The sequence below is a fragment of the Bubalus bubalis genome, chromosome 8 (genome assembly GCF_019923935.1).
Source record: "Bubalus bubalis isolate 160015118507 breed Murrah chromosome 8, NDDB_SH_1, whole genome shotgun sequence".
NCBI classification, from domain to species: Eukaryota; Metazoa; Chordata; class Mammalia; order Artiodactyla; family Bovidae; genus Bubalus; species Bubalus bubalis.
The window spans coordinates 35,002,240-35,027,361 of NC_059164.1; the positions used below are offsets into that span (position 1 = coordinate 35,002,240).

Here is a 25,122-nt window from a genome sequence, read left to right on the forward strand (position 1 = left end):
CTTCATTTCAAAGAACTATTTGGAACCCTCAAAATTCTCAGTTTACTTACAGTACTAAATACAAGGTCAGTAGAAGTTGACAGTAATTTGTGTTTTCTTTTTGAAATGGGGTGTACATCTAAAAGAACTTTTATTTTATATTAATGATTTCATTACAGATACACATTCACAATCATTACTGAAAAATCAGTAAATACAGATAAGCATAAAGTAAGAAAATGTAATAAAAAGTTATCCATAAATCCACTACACATAAATATATATGTTAATTCTGAGGTTAAACATGAAATTTATTTTTAAAATAAATGTTATATGTGACAGCTAGGGCCCAGATCTCATTTTCTAGCATTACTGTCCCATAAAAGGAACCAGGGATCCTCAGAGAAATGGCTGATTCTAGGACTGGGGCAGGAAATATATGTGAGCCTGGATCATCTTTTGCCAAAAAATAAATAAGTGTCCCAAACACACACATGCACTCACCATACCAAATGTGCACAATGATAGGGGTATGTCAAAGAGATCTCGGAACCAGCTGAAAAAGTTCCCAATGGCCAACACTAGAATAATTTGATAAAAAAAAGTAAACTATTATTGATTATAACCCAAGGTATATAATATGTATCCATGGGACCATGCTAATATAAATGAGTGATGAATAAATAAAGGAGAAGAGACAAATACTCCATCCAGTAGAACTTCAAACGCTTTATGCAGGTATCTGGCCCTCAAGAAAGGGGAACATGTAACTCCTTAGTTCTGAAATGAGCTGTGCATGGTTACTTCCTCCAAAGAGTACTCAGCATGGAAAGGAAGGGAAAGAGTACTTTACAGTAAACAAGGCGAGCAGAGACTGTCTCAGGCAAGTGATCAGGGTCAACCTCAACAGTCCTAAAGCATATTGGTAGTATGTGCCTTTGATATGAAGGATGAAAGGAATACTCCCCTTCTCAACCTCTCCCTTGATATGTTCTATAACCCCAATAAAACCAGGAGAAAAACATCAGACAAATTCCAAAAGAGGGGCAGTCTACAATATATTTGACCAGCATTCCTCAAACCGGTCAAGATCATAAAAAACCAAAGTAAGTCTGAGAAACTGTTATAAGCAAGAAGAAGTCAGAGAGACATGAACTAAATGTAATGTGGTGTTCTGGGTGAGACCCATGGAAAGAAAAAGAACATTAGATAAACACTAAGAAAATCAGAATAGATTTGGACTTTAGTTAATAACAAAATGTCAATATTGATTTTATTCATTATAACAAATGTCCATTCTATCTATCGTAGATTTAAAAATAATAGGGAAAACTGGATGTGGGTTCTAAGGAAACTTTCTGTACTGTCTTCTCAGTTTTTGTGCATCTAAAACCATTCTGAAAAATAACATCTATTAGTAAAAATTATACTTGAAAGCATATAGATTGACCATGGTGAGAAACTATATAAAAGGTGAACCATTCTCTGATCAGAAAGGTTAATGTTGTTCAATTAAATGCTTACTTTATTCCCCTAGTTCAAGGTGGAACTATTCTACTGTTTTTTTCCTGTTGATGCTAAGTATAATAGATCTCATCATAATAAATGCATATTTTGAAGTGTTCTTGTAATTACTTATTTTTCAAAATAAAATATATTGCTTGGATTAATAAAAAATTTTACATCACCATTGTGATCGGTTCTCGTGCAAAGAAAGCTATGTATCAGTCATGTTCCATAAATCAGCCTTAAATATTAAAAGAGAGGGCACACTTTTTTCACACTTTAGTCTTTGCTATTTTATTGATATTGACAAGATCCATATTCTGTGCCAGATGTCTTCAGTTCTACATGATGATTGTGCTTTCAAATTGTTGCCAAAAAAGGCTCAATGACTATGTTCTTGTTTCTCTTCTTTGAATCTCAAGGACATCTACTACATTAAATATGTTAAAGATTATTCCATATCAAATGTTATAGGTATAATACACATATCATTGCTTATTTTAAAAATTAAAAATTTACCTAAGGAGTCTTTTATATCCCTTCAAATTCATAGAAATTAAGACTCATATATGTTCCAGAAATGTAGATATGTGTTGCCATTTCCATTTTTATCTGTGTGTGTGTTTTCAATTCTTTCCCTCACTTCATATATACTTTCTATTATAAAACTCACATTATTCCTTCTATTCTCTGTGTTACAAATGGTTGCATATGTTTTGAAAGTCCAAGGATTTTTTTTTTCCCTTTTAGTAAGTTTTCTTGCTTATGTGCTTAGTCACTCAGTCATGTCTTGAGTCTTTATGACCCCATGGACTATAACCCCACAGGCTCCTCTGTCCATGGGATTTTCCAGGCAAGAATACTGGAGTGGTTTGCTGTTTTCTGCTCCTGAGGATCTTCCCAACCCAGGGATCGAACCTGTGTCTCCTGCATTGGCAGGCTAATTCTTTACCACTGTGCCACCTGGGAAATCTCTTGCTTATAGTTGGATTAAAAGTCCTGTCATTTCACCTTTATACATGCTGATGTCTTATTTTTTTATTATCTCATATTTATAATTATTTAATAATTACCTGACTGTGCTTTATAGTCAACTTTCTGTTGAATTTGTGCTCTACTGTGGCAGTGGTTGAAAAGTTTAAACATGCTTTTTTTATTTGTCTTTAGTTTGTATGAATCATAGCACACAAAGAAACACATTTCTTTTTTTTTTTTAATTTTATTTTATTTTTAAACCTCAAACACTGTATTAGTTTTGCCAAACATCAAAACGAATCCGCCACAGGTATACATGTGCTCCCCATCCTGAACCCTCCTCCCTCCTCCCTCCCCACACCATCCCTCTGGGTCGTCCCAGTGCACCAGCCCCAAGCATCCAGTATCGTGCATCAAACCTGGACTGGCAACTCGTTTCATACATGATATTACACATGTTTCAATATGGACTCTGTTGGAGAGGGAGAGGGTGGGAAGATTTGGGAGAAAGAAACACATTTCAAGAAGTTGTTTGGGAAAAATCATGGAATCCAGTCCCAGAATATGTGGCTAAAGGGCCTTTTTTTTTTTTTTGGTGATACCCCACTGAACTTCCAGAGATTCAGGGACAATGTCTGAAAAAGACCCAGATCAAATATGACTAGTGTGTTCTGGGCTTCCATTGGAATCTTAGGTACAAGGTTTTCATTTTTGTTACATGGAGGGATTGAATGCAATTTTTTACAAGAGAGATCCTGCCTATGGTAATTCAACTCATTCAGAAAGAAGAATGCAGAAATACAAATTCTGACCAAAACCTTTAGAAATGGTTTGCATAATTTGCATAATAGAGATGTGAAATTTATGCTTTTGCATGGACTATCATTGACTCCTTTTTTACTTCCTATCAATGTATTTTCAAGTAATTGATGACTTATGAATACATAATTATAACTAAGGTACTATTTTCAAAAAATCTTTTCAGATGAAAATAATCATCTCAAATCTCATCAATTGTGAGGTCTGACTCTCCTTATCAGAAGACAGGTTTTTAAAACAGTTGTGAAATTGTATACTTACAAACTTTATCCTTCACATATATTCTGATTCAAAATTCACTCTTTTGGCCACACTAGCCTCCGTCTTATAGCTTCAAATATTTCCTTATCATGATCAAATTGGTGTGTTAAGTTGCTTTCCAAGCAGTTTGCTAGAAGGTTGAAGTAGCCAGACTGTTCTATCTGTAAAAGTATTTGCATGATGAAATAGTGTAAGGTGAGTTATGTATAATTATAAAGTAGGAAATTAGTATAAGTCAAGAAATTATTGTATCAACTTATGAAGGCTTTTATCACCTGTAAAGTAGCTGTTCAAAAGCATTTGTGCTGGATATACAGATGAGAGGATAACATTTCCCTTTCTTTGACTTGATTCACATTTCTCAGCGCCGTGGGGATTGTTGTCTTAGACTACACTGTAATGAGTTTTGGCAGAGAGTCTTCATTGTTCAGGTTTTTAAAAGGGCAAGTTTTTGGCAGAAATAGGTTACATAGAAGAGGAATGCTGTGCTTACACATGTGCACTCAATAGACCCTTCAGAGAGCTTGGGCTGAGATCCTGGGATTCCTTACTTCACTCTACTCCAAGTCTCTGAATGTTGATTGCTTAGAGCTCTTTTGTTTTGTCATTATCACATAGGCCTTTTCACATTCCAGAAAATGGTACTTTTGATCCATATTTCAAAACTTTTTAGAGTACAAGAAATGGTCACTCATATCCTGTGCACTTCACTTGAGACATTAAAAATAAGAATTGCATTCAGATCTGCTTTTCCTTAATATTTATCAAACATGTAACCATCATCTTCATGATGGTCACCAATCATTCTTTTTATATTTTTGTAACCTTTGGTTATTTCTGATAATCAGAAATGACAATTTTGACTTTCTCTTTTTTCCATTACTTTATTTTATACAAACAGGGTTTAAAAGTGTGCTTTGTGTGGGTGATATATTGAGATGAGCAAAAACAAATAAGTCTTGTAAATTCCCTGAATTAATAAAGAGGACAGACTAGCATCAATCACATGGGCTTACAGTTTCTCTACTCTTTCCTCTTGGGACTTTGTGCTGATTTCTTATTTCACTTGGATAGTTTGCCTCTTACTACCATCACTTCTCCTGGCCCCAAACCAGTGCCCACTCCCCTAGGTACCCTCATGTACGGCCATTGAATCTTGCTTGAAAAAGTGCTTTTCACTTAAATTCTGCCCTCCTGTCCGTAAGATCTTTTTCAGTTCCGATAACTATTTCTCTCTTACTTGAACTAAGTTTCTCAAGAATAAGGACCAAGTAGTTGCTACCTTGATATTTTTCTCCATACTTCTATGCATATCACCAAGTCTTGTATGTAATAAGTACACAATCTCTAATACTTGAATATAAATTATTCTATTCAGAACCCCTTTTTTGTTTTTTCCTCTTGTAACTAGTTTAGATGTATAATTCCTCATGAAGTTCTTTTCACACACACATTCCTTCATTGTAAAGGTTATTTCACATATTCATATTACTCTTGATGCCTTTCCATCTTGAATTCCCTTTTCATCTTTTCTTTAATTCAAGAAGTATTTATTGAGTGCCTGCTATATGCTATATGAGTCACTGACAAAATACAGATGAGAAACCATGGCTGCAACCCTGAAGTAGGTGACTGTAATTCATTATCATCAAGGGTCAAATCAAATCTTATGATATTAAATCCAAAAAACAAACACTCCTATTCATAGTCTTGGCCTTTTCTCTCTGCAGCCTTTTTTTAAATGATGTCATCCTCTCACCTTAACCTCTTTTATCTTTATGGAGATTATGCTCAGAGCATTATCTCCATCCCTGACTTCTCTCTCAGGTCCCAGGTACGTTACCACACCGCTACAACCCCTGTGGGTTAGTCTTCATTGCTCTACATTATATGTTAAAAGGAGATCACTCTGGAAACTGAAAGAGTCTTTAATTAGTGGAACTTTAAAGTGAGGCTTTCAAGTGTGGGGGAACATGTGGTGCTGTGGTTAAGGTTATGCCCTGTGGAAGCAGACAGCTTGGATTCAGATCCTAGTTCTGTCACCTCTGAACTGTGTGATTAGACAAGTTACTTGACCTTTTTATGTCCATTTCCCATCTTTTAACTTGGGTTCATGAAAGCACTAATCTCATAGGGTTATTGCGAGATATAAATGGGTTAATATAGGACAATCAAATGTTGTATTATACTGTGTTATCTTTCCATTATCCTTACAAGATGATGCAAATTACACATAGATCAGATTCTCACACATCTCCACACCATTCTGCTGCCTTGTTCCTTATCTGCTGGATTCCATTAATTTCATTCAGAAAAAGGTCCTTTGGTGACCTCCTTCAGGTATATACCTAGATAAGAGAATGACATTTTAGGATTGACTATTACCATGTCCTTCTTCTGCACAATAGTGTGTTTAAAGAAACATCATTTGGGGCATACTGTGACTGACTATGCTATAGGGACATGAAGGAGAATCCAGGGCAAAGGAACCCTTTAATACTAGCTGTCACAGAAGCAGCAGCTGCTTGTAGAAGCTAAACAGCAAATAATAAAATCCTTTGGTGCCCCATCTAAATTTCCAGGTTTATTTTGCAGCAGTTCACCATTCCTTAGCCATCTACTACTGGATTTATAACACTGCACATTCCTTGAAGTGCTCCATTCCCAAATAAACAACACAGATTTGTTCAACAGCCTTCATATCCCCCTGCTTCTGACTTTTTTTAACTCAGTACACAGATATTTCTTTAGCACTCCAATGTGGGCCTACTGTCATTCTAATCCCCTGCCCTCAGCTTCCTTCCCCTGTTTGATCACTACCTTGTCCCTGTACCTCTGCTAACCAGTTACTGCACTTGAAACTTCTTATTAAATGCTCTCACTACTTTGTGGTTTCAGAATATTCTATTTCAGTCCCGTTTATAAGGAGTGAAAGAAAACAGAATGACCTAATTCACTCTCCATCCACCAGAGGATTTGGAAATTGGCCCAGTGACAGTCTCTTGTAGTGCAGTCTCATGCCCGAGGACTGGACTTTTTCTAGACCCTGTACCGGTGCTGAACTTGCTGCCATGGTCTAGCTACCAAGAGGTCCCTGGATTCTTGCTCTCTAAAGGTTGAGCTTCAGGGGATCTTGAAGGAACCTGTAGTATAGCACTTATGGAATAAAGTTGCCCAAGAGAAGCATCTTCCAAGGTGTAAGTTTAGGAAGAATCCAGAGACAAATGGGTAGCTCCTGCATCTACGTATAAGCAATCTAATATGCAAGGAAAACCTTTGTCTCAGGTTGACTCATCTTCTTGGCCCTTCTCTGAAATATAACTAGTGGAAGCAGCAAGTATGTTAATCAATGATATTTTCCAGAAATTGAACTTAAAGGTCATTTCAGCTTCTGAGCAAGTGGAAGTGAAACTGAATAATGTTCTAGTTATTTTATGGGAAAATACTTTTCTAATGCTGTTTTTGGTATTGTTTCAGATTAGTCTATTCCCATAGTTGGCTTATGAATGTTCATCAATATATTTTATATAATTAATAAATTATTTTCTACTACTTTAATTATGAACCTTATATATCATATTAATAACTATATGTAAGACCCTATTTCTACTTCACAGAAAATGAAATGCTTCAGAGATAGGATAAATAAGATTTACTTGAAATAATTTCTAAATATTTTCTAAATAATTAAAAAGCCTCTCACAGTGCTAATCCCAGGAATGTAAAGTGATTTCCTATAGTTGCAAATAGATAGATGTAAATCAATGTAAAATGTTTCAAATATATATTAATATATATATATATATATATATATATATATATATATCTCTTCAGTGTGTGGCATTTTCTATCCCATGAATCTTAAGGATAATTTTATTAGAGCAAATTAAAAGAAGGAAACAATTTTAAAAACTAGAACCCAGTGTCAATTTAGTTTGTTTGTTCTGGTTTTATAAATTCACTCTTACTTCTGTTGGCTTTATTACTTTAGTGAGTAAATATTTATAAATCTCCTGGCTTGTTTCTTGATGAAATTTTAAGTAAGGGAGATAATTTACATTCGTTTTCTAAGTATTTTGCTGGGGCAAGGGAGTTCCATTTTCAAATGATTCCTTTTAGGTGTTTATGAGGACTAGCCAGGCTAATAGTGGTTTTCTGGGTAGTTTCAGGGTCATTAAAAAAGTGTGACCAGGGCCAAAGTAACACCTATTCCAGGTCTGTAGTTCAGGACTGAAGACAGAGAAGGTGGAACAATCTAGGGGTTCTCATGTATGGTCTTCTTTGGGGGCCCTGTAATTCCTGGGTTGTGCCTGATGGCTCTCTCCTCTTGCTCTTTCACTGGTTCCCCTTTCTCTTCCTCCCACTTACTGCCTTTTGCCCACAGTTCTGTTTTTTTCTGTCTACAGACTTTTCTCCCTGATCCATTCACTCTCCTCATTTCTGTTATTATTTAGATGAGAAAGACATAAATTATTAACCGTGACCTCTCTCATGGTATTGATCCCTCTGCCAGTGCTTTTTCCAGTAGACTCTAGTCTAAGGCAATTAATCATCCATTTAATAAGCAGGTTAAATTCTTACTATGATCTCATCATGTACTTTCTTCCAATGTAGTTGTGATTTTTGTACACACAAATGATCTTTTGGTGGAAAGGCAGCACAGTTTGGAGTCACAATTTACTATCTGGGAACACTTGTTATTTAAGTCTATCAGTCTTGTTTTACTCATATATTGAAGTGGGGTAAATGACAGCTCTGTATACAAAACACATGTGAGTATTAATTGAGAAAATATAAGTAAATTTCTCCTAGTGCCTGACACCATGGCTATTTAATAAATCAACACTGATAGTTTTATTTCTTCTCACTAATATACATTAAGCATATTTGGTTAAAAAAGCTTTGAAATGTCAGGGTACAGACTTTGGGTTTTATACTGGAGGCACATAGGAGCCACTGAAAGTTTTTGAACCATGAAATAACCCAAGAATTAGTATTTTAGGAAGATGAGCCTAGGAATAATTTACAGGGAGACCAACTAAGAGACGCTTTGTAGATAAAATAAGGGCTGGACTAACACAATGGTGTTGAGAATAGAAATAAGGGTGCTAGAGAAATACAGGGCTATCATATCAGACTTTTACTCTTTGTTATTTGTGTATTTCATGATTTTTCCCTGTTATATAGTCAAAAAATTATTATTATAATGTGAACTTTGCTCTCAGCCTGACTCAGAACTATTTTATATTCCTCTCAGAACATAGATGTGTTAACATCTATGCAACAAGTAACATCTTACCACATATAACGTCTGAGGTCAGACTTGATCCCAGCAGGATATAAAATATCTCATGAATTTTTTTCCTGCTAAAGGAAGTTTTAAGTATTTCAGGTTAAGAAAATAATCCTTAGATATAGAGGATGGAGAGACTGTGTAGAGAGCAACTTTCAAGCAGATATCACAGAACTGGAAAGAAAAACCAATGAAAATCTCAGCTAAATATTTAGTTTGTAAAATAAAAGTGCTTTCTTATTTTTTTTTCATGTATGTTTAACATTTAGCATCCAGTATTTCTCATGCTGTTCATCCTTTTATCTTTTTTTTTTAATTGTCTTGATACTTTGCTATATTTCAAAAACTAATGCAAACTCACATTCTTCCTCCAATTAACAATTTAAAAAACATAAATAAGTTCAGTAACTTATTTTCCCCATCACACATATTTGTATTTTATAATAAATTATTTTAATTTAAAATTCATTTTATACCTCTGGCAAATCACCAGCTCCTAGGGTGAAGATGTATAACCATATCTGGTTCATTCTCCTTGACATCTAGCATAGCAATCAGTCTTTGTGGATTTGTAATTACAAGTGAAAAAATAAAATTAAGAAGAGCTGTGAGAGTTGAAAATAAGATCCTGAGTCAGCATTGGCAAACTGTTATTTTGTTTAAATAAATAATTAATTAGATTCTTTGGTTATTCTTTTTTAGTTTTAGTTAAATCTGGGGATCATAGAACGATTATCCTTCTCTCAATCAAAAACATCTAAAATAATTCTCACAGATAGCAGTTGTTGTCTAATTTAAAAAATGTTTAAATGACAGATGAACCTTCTGTACCATTAAGATAATAACCTATGGAAATGGTCTAGGTCCTCTATTTTGCATTCTTACTATCAGTTTATTTTGACTTTAGATTACCTGCATTCAAAAGAATGTTAAGGACAAAAACTACTATATGAAAGTAGCAGACAACCTATTAGTTTAAGAAATAGTGCTCCTAAAGTTCAGTTTTACATTCTAAGTAAATATATTGAATTTGTGTTTATCCGATATAGTATTTTGGCATTTCTCTAACATGGGTATATTTTATTAAAACTTATTTAAGGGAACTAGTACCTGAGGACTTTTGTTTTGTTTGTTTGAATTCCAACCTAGGAAATAGAGTGTAAGCCTGATAAATCATCAGTATTCAGATACCTATTTTGAAATTCCTATTATTAAAAAAATATAAATAATAAAACAATTTTTGTTTCATAGACTCATGACATTTCAGAATTAAAAAAAACAACCTAATTGAATGTCTAGTCCATCTTCTTAATTTTACAGAGAGGACTGAGGATGAAGTAATGTGAGTTCTTCCTTCCCTCCCTCTCTCTCTTCCTTCCTTAAACATGAAAGAACAGCTTCTATATTCACAGATTGGAGCTGAATGTTTGGAGAGAAATGGCCCCAGGCTTGAGTAATTCATGATCCATGTAAATAAGACACTAGTTGTAGTGTGTTCAGAGGCACACAATTGAGTCATCACAAAGCTGAGATTATAACTGAAGTCTTGTCCCTCCTAAAACGGCAGACATGCTACTTTTCACTAATGCGACAGATGATTTAGAAAAATTTAATGCATGCTGTGAGAACTGTTGACACTTATACCCAGGCAAAGTGATGGCTGCTAGTAACATAATGATGACCATTTCTGAAATAATACATTATTTTTCTTATCTGATAATCAAAAACTCTGCTTTGGTTATGATCATCGATGCTATACAGCTGCTCTTGACCTGATCTCTTTCTAGTTTAATTATTAAAAAAGGGTACATTTACAAATGTGTACCTTATATTACTACTATAGAATTTTTAATTTACAGATCTATGAATACACACTCATATATACATATATATGCATATGTCTGAAGGAGAGAAAATTTGTTATCCTCCCAAAATGCCTTTTTAGCATAAGGGTTATCTCACTAGTTTTTGGAGAGACAACAGCTGTAGGAGAAGCTTTGAAAATCTTGTAGAAGCTACCCTTTTGTAAAAGCAATTAATATTTATTAAGGAAATCTCCATTTGTAAGGGTTTTTACTACTCTGTAAAAGATGATGCTATGAAAGTGCTGCACTCAATATGCCAGCAAATTTGGAAAACTCAGCAGTGGCCACAGGACTGGAAAAGGTCAGTTTTCATTCCAGTCCCAAAGAAAGGCAATGCCAAAGAATGCTCAAACTACTGCACAATTGCACTCATTTCACACTTTAATAAAGTAATTCTCAAAATTCTCCAAGCCAGGCTTCAGCAATACGTGAACTGTGAACTTCCAGATGTTCAAGCTGGTTTTAGAAAAGGCAGAGGAACCAGAGATCAAATTGCCAACATCCGCTAGATCATGGAAAAAGCAAGAGAGTTCCAGAAAAACATCTATTTCTGCTTTATTGACTATGCCAAAGCCTTTGACTGTGTGGATCACAATAAACTGTCGAAAATTCTGAAAGAGATGGGAATACCAGACCACCTGTTCTGCTTCTTGAGAAACCTGTATGCAGGTCAGGAAGCAACAGTTAGGACTGGACATGGAACAACAGACTGGTTCCAAATAGGAAAAGGAGTTCGTCAAGGCTGTATATTGTCAACCTGCTTATTTAACTTATATGCAGAGTGCCTCATGAGAAACGCTGGGGCTGGAGGAAGCACAAGTTGGAATCAAGATTACCAGGAGAAATAGCAATAACCTTAGATATGCAGATGACACCACCCTTATGGCAGAAAGTGAAGAAGAACTAAAGAGCCTCTTGATGAAAGTGAAAGAGGAGAGTGAAAAAGTTGGCTTAAAGCTCAACATTCAGAAAACTAAGATTATGGCATCTGGTCCCATCATTTCATGGCAAATAGATGGGGAAACAGTGGAAACAGTGGCTGCCTTTGTTTTTCTGGGCTTCAAAATCACTGCAGATGGTGATTGCAGCCTTGAAATTAAAAGATGCTTACTCCTTGGAAGGAAAGTTATGACCAACCTAGATAGCATATTCAAAAGCAGAGACATTACTTTGTCCACAAAGGTCCATCTAGTCAAGGCTATGGTTTTTCCAGTGGTCATGTATGGATGTGAGAGTTGGACTATAAAGAAAGCTGAGCACTGAAGTATTGATGCTTTTGAACTGTGGTGTTGGAGAAGACTCTTGAGAGTCCCTTGGACTGCAAGGAGATCCAACCAGTCCATTCTAAATGAGATCAGTCCCGGGTGTTCATTGGTAGGACTGATGTTGAAGCTGAAACTCCAATACTTTGGCTACCTGATGCAAAGAGCTGACTCATTTGAAAAGACCCTGACGCTGGGAAAGATTGAGGGCAGGAGGAGAAGGGGACTACAGAGGATGGTTGGACGGCATCACCAACTCAATGAGCATGGGTTTGGGTGAACTCCGGGATTTGGTGATGGACAGGGAGGACTGGCGTGCTGCGTTTCACGGCGTCATGAAGAGTGAATGAACTGAACTGGACCATCTTATGACTGAATCTCAAACTCCTTGCTGCAGAAGGCCCCGACTTAAATCTATGTAACAATACCTTTGTTTACTGTGCTTTACCTGGTGACCTCCCCATAGATGGCTCCCCAGTGCCCTTTATTTTTCTTCTGTCATTAGTTGAAGAAAGTATTTAAGGTGTGACCTTGGCCTGTTCTGTTGTGTTACCTCAATTTTCCTGGATATCTTCCATGTATACAGGAAGTGTGCCTGTTCTTAAACTTGTTTTTCTCCTGTTGGTCTTTTTATTACAGGGGAAGGGGACCATCTCAGCCAAGAACCTAACCAAATAAACTGCACTCCACTGTCTGCATTGTCCTTCTGAGTGAGTTTGTTTCCCAGAATGTGTGGCTACAACACTAATACTTACTTATTATCATCATGATGAAAACATGGTGATCAAGATAAATTCCTGCCTTTATCAATTTCAAGGGAGGATGTTACAAAAGGAAAGTTTGAGTTAGCATGTGCTTTCATGTTATTTATTGTCATAAAAACTACTTTATGCAAGAAAGTAGGATATGCATCTTCTGCCTCAGTGGTCTGATTCTTTCTTATCATGTTTTAAAAAATATATTTAATAACTCCAAAACTTTATTGTCACTTTATGTCTTATCTTCTAACATGTTAATCATATAATATATATATATATATACACACACACACACACACACACACACACATATACACATAAAATTGTATCCTATATAGACTATCAGATCAGATCAGATCAGTCGCTCAGTCGTGTCCGACTCTTTGCAACCCCATGAATCGCAGCACACCAGGCCTCCCTGTCCATCACCAACTCCCGGAGTTCACTCAGACTCATGTCCATCGTGTCGGTGATGCCATCCAGCCATCTCATCCTCTGTCATCCCCTTCTCTTCCTGCCCCCAATCCCTCCCAGCATCAGAGTCTTTTCCAGTGAGTCAACTCTTCGCATGAGGTGGCCAAAGTACTGGAGTTTCAGCTTTAGCATCATTCCTTCCAAAGAAATCCCAGGGCTGATCTCCTTCAGAATGGACTGGTTGGATCTCCTTGCAGTCCAAGGGACTCTCAAGAGTCTTCTCCAACACCACAGTTCAAAAGCATCAATTCTTCGGCGCTCAGCCTTCTTCACAGTCCAACTCTCACATCCATTCATGACCACAGGAAATATAATGATATATATATATATATATATATATATACACACTATAACCACATATAGTATATATATATAACATACTAAAGGAGTAACATGTTGCATGATAGACATACATGCATATATATATATATATATATATATAAAATAAAAAGACTAACAGGAGAAAAACAAGTTTAATAACATGCATACCTCCTGTATACGTGGATGATATCTAGGAAAATTGAGGTAACTCAACAGAACAGGCCAAGGTCACACCTTAAATACTTTCTTCAACTAATGACAGAAGAAAGATAAAGGGCACTGGGGAGCCATCTATGGGGAGGTCACCAGGTAAAGCCCAAGATGGGGCTCTGCTTTCAAGATGAAGCCTGTTCTGTCTGCTTCCTCCTTCATTCCCCACTCTTGATGCTCTTAACTCATAGTATGAGCACCACTCATAGGGATATATTGCACCCTGGCTCTCTGACCGCCAATTTGGGAGAACGCAGTCCTTTGGGTTACAAAGTTCATAAAACATTGTAAAATTCAGGGTCCACAAAGCAGAACTATCAAGGCAACTGTAACAATGGTAAATATAGTTTTCCACCAATCATCCTTCACCCAAGATAGGACCGAAGTCCAGAAAGGAATGTTTTCATTTGACATTGCTTTTACCTGATTTTTCATGTCATCTAAAGTAGCTGATACATTGCCAGATAAATCAGGAATATATACACAACATCCAACCTTAATTATAGCAAGTTTCCTTCTTGAGCAGCTGTGAGCATGTACAAAGCCATTCTATTTTGAATTACCACTTTTTTCACTTGGATTTGTTCTTCATTTAAGGCTTGGATGGCTTTAGCACTTCTAGGAAGGCCTGTTTTGTGTAATTTTTCAAGGATTCTATTTTAATCATAGTATCTGTTGTGCCTGTAAAAGGCAGCAATATACTCATACCATTGAAACACAGACCTTGTCCACCTAGCATGTAAATAAGGTAGATTTACCAGGGCTTGTTGTAGGTTAGGCTTTTGTTATTTCTATGAAACTGGTGTTTACATCAAACATAACCCCATGACTAAAGTCTGTTGACTCTAGGTCTGGCTTACCAAGAGAGCAGGGAGAGATTATGATTGACAAGAGAAAGGAAAGTCTCTTTTTGTCATCCCAGAAAAGAGCAGAGTGGTTTAAAATCTTGGCAGAACAGTGACACCCACCAAGGAAGTCCATCCATCACAGACAGAGGCATAGCCCCACATACCCAGCAGTTAGAGGTGTTGTGGAAGCCCGCGTAGGAATGTGCCCATGAGATGAAAACATTGTCCTGAGGTGAAACAGAAGTTAAATTCAAAATCACGTTGATGAGGCCAAGCAGCAGGAGTTGATTACGCAGCTTCATCCTGAAGGGGCTCGTCCAGGATCTTCTTTTCCTTCTTAAGGATGATCTTAGTCTCTCGAGGGTTAGTGGGGTCCCTCTGCACAGTCCACTAAGTGTTTTCTGGGTCTGCGTGGTATGCTCTCTTCACCTTCATGTGGTGGATCCAGGGAGTGACACCTGCAACTTTAACTGCCGTAGAGCTGGTAAGAACAACAGTATATGGACCCTTCCAATGTAGAGCCAAGGAGTAATGTTTCCAGTCCTTGACCACACCTGATCCCCAGGCACAAATTCGTGAATCTGTTCTCCAAGGGGGAGTGGCACCCTTTCTTGTACAAACTTAGTTACCTGATTTATTACCTTACCCAGTTGTTCCATCTGCTGTGAAATCTCATCTCCCCTTACCTGAGGCAAATTGGTTGACACCTGTTTTATTATGGGAGGGGGCCTCCCATTCACAATTTTGTACGAAGAAGAGCCATGGTACCATGGGGTCATCCTGAGTCTGAGCAGAGCCGTCGGAAACAAGTCCACCCAGGAGCAGTCAGTCTCTATGATCCAGTTGGAGAGTGTCTCTTTAAGTGTCTGGTTGGTTCCTGCCACCATCCCAGAACTCTGGTGCCTATATACTGTATGTAATTTCCACTTGATGTTTAAAGTTTTGCTTACTTATACTGAATCAGCTATGAAAGCCGGACCATTGTCTGATCCAATGCTGGTAGGAAATCCAAATCTGGGAACTATCTCCTTAAGCAGGCACCGGGCTACTTCTGATCCTCTTTCAGGCCGGGTAGGAAAAGCTTCTACCCATCCTGAGAACATACATACCATGACCAGCAGGTAGTGGTGATGTCGGTGAGATTTCATTCTGTTGAAGTCCACTTCCAGGTGTTCAATGGGCAGCGTGCCTTTTAGCTGAATCCCCAGAGATTTCTGTCTGTGCTGAGAGGCAGCTTTGACCTGTGAGCAGGCTGTGCAGTTCTGAGATTCTGTCCTGCATAGGGAAGAGAGGCGGGGAACCAAGAAATATTTTCAAATTAGCTCTTCCAGTTTATCATGGCCTAGGAAGGTCACTTGTGTTTGGCTTATCAGAGTGGGTGCCAGCTCCTCCAGTACCAATAATTTGCCACTTGTTAATTCCCACCATCCCTTTTCAGTCTTGATGGCCCCTTCTGCTTTGACTAGTTGGTTTCGGGGTTCAGTGTATTTTGGAGAGTCCAGCATTAGCTCAGGCAGCTCCACCAATATGAGAGCTTTAATAAGGGCTTCACTGGTCACCCCCAAGCCCTCGGCTGCCTTTTTAGCGGTCTTACCTGCCAATCTGTTTCCCCAAGCCCAGGGGGTATCCTCTTTTTGATATCCTCAGCAGTGTATGACTGCAACCCTTTCTGGTTTCCAGGCAACATCTAATAGGGTCTTAATTTCTTCCTTATTTTTACTATCTTTTTCACTAGCTGTCAAAAGGCCTCTCTCCTTATACAGAGCCCTGTAGTTGTGGCAAAAGCATACCTGGAGTCTGTGTAAATGTTTTGTCTTCTTACCTTTTGACAGCTGGAGGGCCTGGATTAGAGCATATAGTTTGGCCCATTGAGTGGACCAGTGTGATGGCAAAGAGCTAGCCTCTACAATGGTTTCTTCCATGACTACTGCATATCCTGACAGTTGTTGTCCTTATTTCACCAGGCTGGTGCCATTGGTGTACAGGACCATATCTGGGTCCAGGATTGGCTGGTCTCTCAAGTCAGGTCTGCTGGCATATTTCCTTGCAATCATGTGAGGGCCCACCTCCTCTCACAGGAAGGAGAGTGGCCGGATTCAGGGCCTGACAAGGCTCAGTAGTAACATAGGGGTTCTCACATAACTGTCCCTGGTATTGAGTAATCCGAGATGTTGACAGCAATTTATGGGGGTCCCCTCGTAAGAGAGTGTTGACCTCATGTGGGACTTTTATGATCAAATCTTGGCCCAAAGTCAGCTTGGTTGCCTCCCGGACCAGTAAGGTAACTGCAGCAACTGCCTGTAAGCATCCCAGCCACCCAGTGGCAACAATGCCCAGCCGTTTCAGGAGATAAGCCATGGCTCTGTCCCATGTCCCCACAGTCTGGGACAACAGTCCTATAGGCACCTTGTCCTTTTCAGTCAGATAAAGAGTAAGCAGCTTATATAGGTCTGGCAGGCCCAACGCGTGTGCTGATATAATTGTACTGGGTTTGAGTTCTATTACCAGTGGGACTTGTTTTGCAAGCCTTGGCGGGGAGGGGGTTGTCTTCCTCCCAGACCTCAGGGAATTGTTGGGTTAACTCTCTCTTGACTGTTTGGCTAACTCTCTCTCGTCCGATTTCCCTTCTGGGAGATCCTGCAACCTCCATTCATCTTGAGGGATTACCGAGAAGAACAGTAAATAGGTGGTTGATCCCACTCGAAGAGTGAGTCTTTCGTTGGGGGGAAAGGTCACTTGTACCTCCAATTTAGCAAGTTGCTTCCCAACAAAGGTACTGGGCATTCAAGGATGTATAAAAATTCATGAGTCACTTGGTGTCCCCCCCATCTGGCATTTTCGGGGTAGGCTTGAGACACAAAGCCTGCATTTATCACCATCTGAGACCCAGCAGCCTCTGGCTGGGTCTATTGGCGTATAAAGTCTATAGGCCTCGCACAGTCTTTTGCAGAACTCAGAGGGTGATTAGCTTTCCCTTTGAATCACTTTGGAGGGTTTTGCAATAATCATAGCTTTTTGGGCCCCCCTCTTGAGGCCTTGTAAAATAGCCACCCAATATCTCTCCAGGTAGCCCCTCCCTTCCTCTGTGTTACAGTCCCAATTGGGCCTCTCATCAGGGGTGGCTAGTTCTACCCACCATTGCAGGTTTGCAGTACCCTCAGGTGCCATTTCTCTTAACCATTTTTTTGGCCTCAGTTAGGATCCTGTGTCTTTCCTCAGTGCTGAAAAGGGAGACTAGTAGTTGGATTATGTCACCCTATGTAGGGTGGTGGGTTCAAAAAATAGTCTCCATTAGCCTAATCATGGCTTGTGGCTACCCCAAGTATGGTGGAGCGTGTCTCTGCCAGTTTAATATACCGTAGAGGAAAATGGCTGGTAATACTAGGCTACAGGGGGCTGATGGTAGTGCCCCATGTGTCCTGAACCAGAGGCTATTGTAGCTCTCTGAGGGGCATATGTAGTGGGGTTCTTTCCCCCTTTCCCTGGAGCAAAGCCTCTGTTCAATTGCTGTGTTTTCTTCCCCCTTCCCATCAGTACTCACTGAGAGAGGTGGATACAATCTAGGAGGTCTGACTGAGATGGAATTCTGGGGCATTGACCAGAGGTCTCCATCGCTGGTATTGGAGCCTGCCAAAATGGCAGCTCTACAATCTCTGGCAGAGCTGGTGGAAAAGCAGAGGCTGCTGCAGGAACTTCACCTGGCCCTGGATTGGGCAGTAAGGTGGCCTCTGGTCCTGGTGGAGCTCTGGGAGGCAGGCGTGTCATTATCTAGTATGGGGTAGGGGTCAGGTCATCCCCATCCAAATCCTGTAGAATTTCCTTTTTTATCATTAGTCAATTTTTGTGCCATTAATATTTTTCTCTTTCCCTTCTGGAATACAGAACCTTATCCAAGTAGGAGGGTCTTGAGCTAACCCTAGCCATGAGTCATATGTGGATTTTGATCTGGGTGTCCTGGCTCTCCTGTGACTACTGTATAGACTGATTCTACTATTTTTTTTTATTTTTTTTTATTTTTAAACTTTACATAGCTGTATTAGTTTTGCCAAATATCAAAATGAATCCGCCACAGGTATACATGTGTTCCCCATCCTGAACCCTCCTCCCTCCTCCCTCCCCATACCATCCCTCTGGGTCGTCCCAGTGCACCAGCCCCAAGCATCCAGTATCGTGCTTCGAACCTGGACTGGCGACTCGTTTCATACATGATATTTTACAGGTTTCAATGATTCTACTATTTTTAAGTTCATGTTGCTCCCTGGTGGCCATCCTACTCCCACAGGGGGCCATTTGACCTCACAGAGTATGTGGAGGCGGTTAGGCGTTATCTTCACCCCACAGTCTCCTCCAAATCCCTTCTTTGAATTTTTAATCATGCACTCCAATACAGTTGCCTTAGATTCACTCCTCCCCCCTCCATCTTGCTTACCTTCTTGGACCTTCTTCTACTTTTCCTTTTCATTCTGTCTATGAAGTTCTCAGTACCCTATGTACTTTTGATATTTCCACTCAATGAAACACTTAAATTGCCATTCCGCCGCCTTCTTAAATGGGGTGAGAAGAGCCTTACCTGCCAGATCCCAGAGGGAGAAGGGGGATCAGTGTGTCTTCACCCGCCGGTCAGCACAGCCAAACCAGAGCACCACATGGTCCAAGACTGTTTCTCCCTTAGCTTTTAAAGTCTGTTCTGCCTTGGTGGACTTGATCATGTGCAGATGAAAACACAGATGGGTTAAATATCCCACGTTCTAGGCCATCTCCGGAAAAGCCTATTCATACTCACTTATGTATTCTGCTCCTTCTAGCCTGACAATTCCGAGGGGGACAAGAATTTCACTGCAGATGGGACACCTCCTGGGGGAGGGTAGAAAACGAGCACACAAGGACCAAGTTTCTTCTCCTAAAAATCCCCTGGTGATTGCTTGGTAATAATTTTCCTCAAGACGGCGTAGACACCACCTCCTAAATGACCTTCACAAATTTCCTTCCTAAGCCCTAACATGCTCTTCAACCTGTGTACCAAGCAATCACTGCTACCTGCCTATCCTAAAAATCCCCTGGTGATCGCTTGGTAATAATTTTCCCCAAGATGGCATGGACACCACCTCCTAAATGACCTTCACAAATTTCCTTTCTAAGCCCTAACACGCTCGTCGACCTGTGTACCAAGCAATCGCTGCCACCTGTCTATTCCAGGTTCCTGTGGGTCTGTGTCCCTTCTAGTCCCTCCCAGGGGGCTGATCAGGCCCCCTCTTCCACCCTGCCAGGTGGGTTCCTCCTCATCTGAGTCCTCAGTTACCCTGCTGCCGCCCACCACCTGCTAACATGCAAGGTCCAGGCATTGAGAAGCAGAATCCTTCCAGAAGGGCGAGGCGCTTTCCCCCTTCTAGAAGATTTGTGTCGCAAGGCCTCAGAGTAGTCCCAAATGGGACTTGTCTCCTCAAAGTGAGGAGTTTCCTGGCCCATGCACCAAATGTTGTAGCCACGCGTTCTGGGAAACAAACTCATTCAGAAGGACAATGCAGATAGTGGAGTATGATTTATTACACCAGTGGGCCCAAGGCAGAATCTCCTCTTAGCCAAGGACCCCGACCAGATTTTGTTAAAACCTTATATACCCTAAGTATATGTGCTCAAACCCACCTCCCCAAATTCTCTGAAACTAGTCTGAACAAAGGAAAAGAAAGATACAATCAAAGTTAACCTGCAATTCATATGCCTTAAATCCATGATTCGCATGCCTTAAGCCTAGGTAGTTAACAGTAGACAATTATCAATAGGCCTGTGGTCATACCCCAATAAGCATAATAGAATTTATGATTCTATTCAGTTACACAGATAATTAGGGTATTCTTTTAGGCAATGGATAGTCTAGGTACGAGCCCTGGGGCTCTTCCATCGGGGGTGGGGTCTGGTTTTCCAGTTGGTATGTCGTTTCCATAGATACTGGGCATATAGCTCAAAGTCCACAGTCTGGCCCAAGATGGAGTCCTGCTTTCAAGATGGAGCCTGTTCTGTCTGTTTCCTCCTTCATTAGAAGAAGGAATGATTCTTGACAGGATGAATGTCTGTGAAGTGTTTGTTGTGATGCTGTCTTTGGTTTACGGCATTCAAGAAGGTTCTTCCAGACAACCTGGAAGTCTTTGATTTGCTTTCTTTTTCCTTATTCAAGTTTACACTGTGACTTCCATTATTACCTCTCAATTTTGGAATAACCCCACCATCCAAGAAACCTAAACCATGGATAGGCTAATTGGAAGGCAACTTGCACTCATGCACATACTGTATGTAACTCATTGGTAAAGAGAGGCTTTCAATAGTAATTCAGCTATTTTTAAATAAAAAAAATAAAAATAGGTCACTCTTAAACATTGTTAAAAGTTATTCAGTAGTATTTTCTGTTCATTACTCTGAACAGTTTGTTCTGACCAGCTTGTATTGGTAGAAAGGACAAAGCTTTCTGAGGACTAGTGTCTAACTGCACATCTTGCCCCTCCAAAATGCTAAGTAGTATGTAACTTACAGGTTTTTTCCACATTTTTAAACATGAAACTCTGTTACAAAATGCTGTCAGAACATCCAACAATAGTGTAGACTTTAATCCAAAATAAATGTCCTTATCAAAAGTATTCATGTTAATGATATCCTTTGCAGTTACCGGTATGTTGTTTATAGTTCTTTGTCTGTGGGAGGTAGGCTTATGTAAAATGCTGCCACTTCCCACTCATCATCTGGGTGTGAACAAAGAAAAAGAGATAACACTTTTACACAATATCATACTTTCTTGATGCGGTCACCTTTAATAATAGAAACCAAAAGAAACATTTCCCAATGTATTCATCATAATTCTACCAGGAAGCAGATGTGCAGTCTTCTTTTTCTCATAATCATGTATTTATTTATTGCATTACATCTTTCAGTCGTGTATATTTTCCTGTAGAGGGAAATTCCATCCTTCCTGGAATAATAATTTCCTAAGTTTTTTATGTATTTTTCTTAAAAAAAGAATGATGAGTTGATGTGAAAATACACTCTCCCTTCTTAAATGTATTGGTCTTTTGAGTATATTTCTTTACAGATAGAGCTCCAGTATTTGTAACTCTTCCTGAGGATATTTCTGTGTTATCAGAAACTACCCCCCACCCCCCAAAAAAACAGATATGGGGAATTTTAGGGGAAAATAATCATATTCCTACTAAAATACAAACAAATGAATCTCCAACAGTATCTTCCTGGAAAATTACAGTATCATCTAAAGATGGAAATTTATAGTAACTCAACCTCCTATTATTCTAGCTCTTTCTTTTGTTCACTTGTGCTGAAATGATTTATGTCTCCATCAGAATATCCCAGCCTTGACTGTCCTCCATCTTTCCAGAATCTCTTGGTTTCACTTATCTATGTATACAGCCTAGATCTCCAGACCAGGCATTTCAAAGAAAATTTTTCAGCCTGCTATAACATCTCATGTGCTCACATAGTTGATGTAGTTTCCTATATAATGATGCATATATTTTTTGGACTCTTTGATTTTCACGTGGGTTTCTATTCATCTAAGTCCAGTGAATTATCTTCTGGATCATCAGCCATCCTTGCTGATGCATATTTCTCTGGGCCAAGTAATTTGTGTTGGTCTCAGAACAATGTTCAGACAACTTTGGACAAATTTGGTAATTTATATTCACATTCACAACACCTATTTGTCAAATTGCCAACATCCATTGGATCATCGAAAAAGCAAGAGAGTTCCAGAAAAACATTTACTTCTGCTTTATTGACTACACCAGCCATTGACCGTGTGGATCACAACAAAATGTGGAAAATTCTTAGAGAGAATTCTTAGAGAGATGAGAATACCAGACCACCTTACCTGCCTCCTGAGAAACCTGTATTCAGGTCAAGAAGCAACAGTTAGATCCAGACATGGAACAACAGACTGTTTCCAAATCAAGAAAGGACTATGTCAAGGCTGTATATTGTCATCCTACTCATTTAACTTATATGCAGAGTACATCATGTGAAGTGCTGGAGTAGATGAAGCACAAACTAGAACTAAGATTGCTGGGAGAAATATCAATAACCTCAGATATGCAGGTGATACCACCCTTATGGCAAAAAGCAAAGAGGAACTAAAGAGCCTCTTCATGAAAGTGAAAGAGGAGAGTGAAAAAGTTGGCTTAAAACTCAGCATTCAAAAAACGAAGATCATGGCATCCAGTCCCATCACTTTATGGCAAATAGATGGGGAAACAATGGAAATGGTGAGAGACTTGAATGACTATCCTGAATATTCATTCGAAGGACCAATGCTGAAGCTGAAACTCCAATACTTTGGCTACCTGGTATGAAGAACTGACTCATTGGAAAAGACTCTGATGCTGGGAAATATTGAAGGCAGGAGGAGGAGAAGGGGACATGAGAGGATGAGATTGTTGGATGGCATCACCGACATGATGGACATGAGATTGAGCAAGCTCCAGGTGTTGGTAATGTACAGGGAAACCTGGCGTGGTACAGTCCATGTGGTTGCAAAGTCGGCAACTGATCTGAACTCACAACACCTATAAGCCATCATTCATATGATGATATGATCAGTTGTTTTGGCTGTAGTCTGTTATATGTTATACCCTCCTGTACATAAACCCCAACTCATATTTCTTTCCCTCTATGTGATAAAATGTGTAAAATGAAACAGGGGTTTACTTTCTTAACCTCTTTATTTTTGTTGTCACCAACTAGTGACCTCAATTTAATCAACAAGAATCATGAATAGTCGATGCTCTTATTTAAAGGGAATGACCAGAAGTGGACTTAAGGCTGTGAATTTTTAAAAATTGTTATACATATGCATCAAATTACTGAAAAAAATCACAAATGATGAAATCATTGAGGGTAAGGCACAGTTTTCTCCTGATAATGTTATTTCATCATCAACTGTACTCTCCTGTCACTGTTGTCATTCATTTCTTGTACAGAGTGATGGCAAAATCCAATTCGAATGCCTTCAGTTGGTATGAGCTGGCTTTAATCTAACTTAGCTGCTTAGTTTACACTCATTTTAGCCATACAGATTTATAATATCACCTCTTTTCTCATGACATATCTTATATGTCTCTTAAAATAATACCCATTCTCAAATTCCAACTTAAATGATATCCCTACTATGAAATTTTCAGATTCTATCCATTCCCCTCCTATCTCAGCCAAGAAATAATTTTTAACAATTTAGTTCATATTTTATATCTCTTTTATAGCACTTACATTCTTCCTAAATTACAAACAAAATACAGTGGAGTTGAATCTTATACAGGTTATAAGTTCAATATTTGATATCACATCTTGTCAATGTTACCCTGAAAAGTCATTAAATTAATGCATAAAATGTATTATACAGCATTTGTGTGCCACTTTAGGAGCTGACATTCAGTCTTTCAATAATATGTAACACTGGAAGTTTTCCTTCTACATTGGATCAAGTCACTGTTTCTTCACTTCAGCACAGATGAATTAATTGGCTTATATTTAGAGTCAGTGTTGTATGAAAAAATCCCATGCCTCTTTAAATATGAAAATCAAATACAGCTTGATGAGATGTTTAGACTATGAGAACTGAGAATGACAAAGGGGATTTCTTTTTTCTTGCCCTCAAAATTATTTTTAAAAAGCTAAGTTATCCAAAAATTCTTCCTATCATCTCGATTTTCATAACATTTGGTTGCATACTTTCCTAAAGGTTTGGGTCAGTAAGTAGATAGATAGAAAGAAATAAAGATAGATAAATGGAGGTTTGGGTAAAAATTTACTATTTTGGAGACTATGATGGTTTAGTTGCTAAGTTGTGTCCAACTCTTGTGACCCCATCGACTGTAGCCAGCCAGGCTCCTCTGTCCATGGGGTTTTCCAGTCAAGAATACTGGAGTGGGTTGCCATTTCCTTCTCCAGGGGGTCTTCCAAACTCAGGAATCAAACCTGGGTCTCCTGCCTTGCAGGGGGATTCCTGCATTGCAGACTTATTCTTTACTAACTGAGTTAGGAGATAAGGACTATGTCAAATTTAAAAACTTCTGTGCATCAGAACAAACAACAGAGTAAAAAGGAAACCCATGAAATATAAGAGATAATTGAAAATCATATCTGACAAATGTTAATATCCAGAATATATAAAGGACTCCTACAACTCAACACAACAACAAAAAACTAATTGAAAAATGAGCAAGGATTGAATAGATATTTATTCAAAGAATATTTAGAAGTAGCCAATGAGCATATGAAAAGATATTCAGAATCACTAATCATTAGAAAAATGCAAGTCAAAGCCATCGTGAGTTATCACTTCACATCTTAAGATGGCTACTGTCCAAACAACAGAAATAACATGGGTTGGTAAAGATGTAAAGAAATTGTAATCCTTGTTGCACTGTTGGTGACAATGTAAAATGATCTAGCTGCTTAGGAAAACAGTACTGAGTTTTCATTAAGAAACTGAAAATATAATTACCACATCATCTAGCAATCCCACTTCTGGGTATACATCGCAAAAACTTGAAAGCA

The 25,122-nt window shown here is 38.7% G+C and overlaps 1 protein-coding gene across 3 annotated transcripts in view; it reads left to right on the forward strand.

Annotated features, from left to right (window-relative positions):
• The window catches only part of SEMA3D (semaphorin 3D), a 224,602-nt gene that overhangs the window by 6,909 nt on the left and 192,571 nt on the right, over positions 1–25,122 (forward strand). Inside the window, exon 2 of one of the 3 annotated variants that reach the window (XM_044946569.2) lies at positions 12,600–12,670. The exons of the other annotated variants lie outside the window; for them this stretch is intronic. The gene's annotated coding sequence lies outside the window, so the exon portion shown is untranslated. The remainder of the gene's footprint in view (positions 1–12,599; positions 12,671–25,122) is intronic. 3 annotated transcript variants of the gene reach the window in all.